The sequence below is a fragment of the Triticum aestivum genome, chromosome 7B (assembly GCF_018294505.1).
Source record: "Triticum aestivum cultivar Chinese Spring chromosome 7B, IWGSC CS RefSeq v2.1, whole genome shotgun sequence".
Lineage (NCBI taxonomy): Eukaryota > Viridiplantae > Streptophyta > Magnoliopsida > Poales > Poaceae > Triticum > Triticum aestivum.
Genome location: NC_057813.1, coordinates 494,859,047 through 494,862,503, shown reverse-complemented (window position 1 = coordinate 494,862,503; position 3,457 = coordinate 494,859,047). Strand labels below are relative to the sequence as shown.

At 42.5% G+C, this 3,457-nt stretch overlaps 1 pseudogene; it reads right to left on the bottom strand.

The window, feature by feature from the left end:
* Positions 1 to 869: 869 nt before the first annotated feature.
* On the bottom strand, positions 870 to 953 carry LOC123163320 (uncharacterized; annotated as a pseudogene).
* Positions 954 to 3,457: the final 2,504 nt, after the last annotated feature.

Genomic DNA, 3,457 nt, shown 5'->3' with positions numbered 1-3,457 from the left:
TCCATTTCACACATTTTAAATCACTATTTCAAACAAAACAGAACAAACATAATTTGTCAAATAACAGTAAATCTGTTCTGATACCACAATCTATTACAGTCAAGCGGAATAAACAAATCTCTGGCAAGTGAATACAAATAATAGTAAATCCATTCCAATGTCACAATCTCTACAGTATCACAATGCATCACAGCTTCGCACTTGGCTTCATGGATTTGCACTTCAAATTTGTCCTGGCTCTCCTGTAAAAGAGTGAACACAAAGGCTACCAGCATTAGTGTACTATTGCTGAGGCCAGAACCAAACAATTGCAATGGCAACACTAATGTAAACAATAAAGTAGATCTACCCACTCGTACGTTCCAGCCTCACCTTTCCCTTCCTGAATTTGGACACTATCATGCAATACTATAAAGGGCAAATAAAACAATAGACTTGAATAGTGAAATGTTTGCTTTTACAGATCTTATAGAATAATTTGTTTATGCCAGAAATGCATCAGTTTGTACAATACTGGAAAGGGCAAATAAAACAACAGACTTGCATACGGCAAATAACACACATTAACCTGCTGTTGTTCTACACTTCAACTACCACATTCAAGCTCATGTTAGGCACCACCAACACTAACCTACAGGTACCGGCATGGTATATTGGTACAAGTGCAGGTCATGCAATGAACATCACTGTAATACATTCACCGATCTGAATTGTGATGAAATGCATAGGTCCAACCGATGACTACACAGCATCAACTACTTCAGACATTTGCCAGAGAAATGTTCATCTTTTTTATTCTTGAAAAACATAAAAAGAAATGACTACACAACAACAACAATAGACTCTCACCCACCTAGAACTAGATCAACCAAGCATCAGTTTTTAAAAGCTCATTTTAAGATACTTCAACGACGAAAAATCTTAGTAGCATCTCCTTGTAACACCATATGCTTAGTTGACAAAAGATTCACATGCAACTCCTCTACATTATATCACACCAACACAGAGAGATGCATCTCTAGATGAGGAGAAAAAACACGTTGATGGCATCCTAGGCATCAGTTTTAAAAAAGCTCGATTTTAGATCATCAAAGACCGGAAAGGCCACAACAGTCTAAATGTTTAACATCCTCCGCCCAGCACGATATCATCATCGTCATAGAAATTCTCTAAACAGTCAGCTATCCATGTAGGAACATTAATTATCCTTAGAGCAAGAGGTGCATCTTGAAGGATGCATGTCAACAGCTAGAAAAGTGTAGCATATTGAAGCATGCTTGTCGTGTACCTTCCATTGGAGCAGCAGCCCGTAAGAAGCCCTTCATCGTCTGTCAACAATAGTGGATTCCCTGTAGTAAGCAACAACCAAGACAATGAGAGATTCAGGGCCTGCAGAGAAACAGAGTTCAGACCATAGCATATAAGCATACAACTACAACAAACCAGGGCATAATTCAGTTATAATCTGCATGACAATAACAGTAATACCAATTGTAGTAGTAAGTATACAGTTCTCTAAAATGAGTTGGTAACAAAGCCTCAAAGTATGCAGTGGACAAACTGGCAACCTATTAGTCCAGTATTTGATATACATGTCGCAACAAATACATTATGCAAACAGTAAAGACAAATTTGAAAGTGGGTTTTAGTAGCTGAAGCTTAGAAGTCAACCACTTAGTCCACTAACTAAACTAAGGACCAATTCAATTAGCAGCAGATATATAGCTACCAAACCATATTTTGCAAAGATGTCTCTCCGAGAAAACCATATCCCCTACTCTCGAGCATCCAACAAACAAAGAATAATTCTACAGAGGTAGTCATGCAGATAGATATTCCTTCACCTAAGGTTCAGGTAAGTGCAAGAAGCATGAAAGAAACATTTTCAGAGCATCATTACCCAGTCATACTCTCCGCAGACCCTTTCCACTCCATACTCCATGCCTACATACACTCCAGCAACAGCACCTGTAGATTAACAAAAGAAGCATCCGAATGTGTCAGCAACAGCACCTGCAGATTAACAGATGTCTGAATCGGGAAGAACATGTTTGAATGGAGAAGACGGAAACAGGACTCAAGCGAACAAGATAGAGGAAAGGAGAGGACCTTCCATGGCCCTCCTCTTGAATCGGCATCGGCATCGGCATCCCCAGCAGCTTCTCTTTCCATGGCCTCCTTCCTTCACCGCGCAAGGAGGGAGATGAGATGGGAGGGCAGCAACTTCCGTCTCCATGGACTCCTTCCTTCACCACCAAGGGAGATGAGATGGGAGGACAGTGCCTGCACACGACCGAACGCACACACGCCTACATCAGATGAGATGCGGAGAGGAAAAAAACCAGAGATAGAAGAAGAAGAAGAGAATGAGAGGAGGGGTCTGACCTCCTACAGTCTCACCCTGGCCATATAGGGTTCCTAGATCCGTCGAGGAGGGAGGTAGGGAGCGAGGCCTGCAGCTTGTCGAGCGACTCCTGCGCCTGGTCAGAGCAGTGGACGCCGACGAGCCACTGGTCCAGCTGGTGGTGGTGCTGCTGTTGGAAATATGCCCTAGAGGCAATAATAAATTAGTTATTATTATATTTCCTTGTTCATGATAATCGTTTATTATCCATGCTATAATTGTATTGAAAGGAAACTCAGATACATGTGTGGATACGTAGACAACACCATGTCCCTAGTAAGCCTCTGTTGACTAGCTCGTTGATCAATAGATGGTTATGGTTTCCTAACCATGGACATTGAAAGTCATTGATAACGGGATCACATCATTAGCAGAATGATGTGATGGACAAGACCCAATCCTAAGCCTAGCACAAAGATCGTAGTTCGTATGCTAAAGCTTTTCTAATGTCAAGTATCATTTCCTTAGACCATGAGATTGTGCAACTCCCGAATACCGTAGGAATGCTTTGGGTGTACCAAACGTCACAACGTAACTGGGTGGCTATAAAGGTGCATTACAGGTATCTCCGAAAGTGTCTGTTGGGTTGGCATGAATCGAGACTGGGATTTGTCACTCCGGTTAACGGAGAGGTATCTCTCGGCCCACTCGGTAGGGCATCATCATAATGTGCACAATATGACCAAGGGGTTGATCATGGGATGATGTGTTACAGAACGAGTAAAGAGACTTGCCGATAACGAGATTGAACAAGGTATCGGTATACCGACGGTCGAATCTCGGGCAAGTACAATACCGCTAGACAAAGGGAATTGTATACGGGATCGATTGAGTCCTTGACATCGTGGTTCATCCGATGAGATCATCGTGGAACATGTGGGAGCCAACATGGGTATCCAGATCCCGCTGTTGGTTATTGACCGGAGAACGTCTCGGTCATGTCTGCATGGTTCCCGAACCCGTAGGGTCTACACACTTAAGGTTCGATGACGCTAGGGTTATAAAGGAAGTTTGTATGTGGTTACCGAATGTTGTTTGGACTCCCGGATGAGA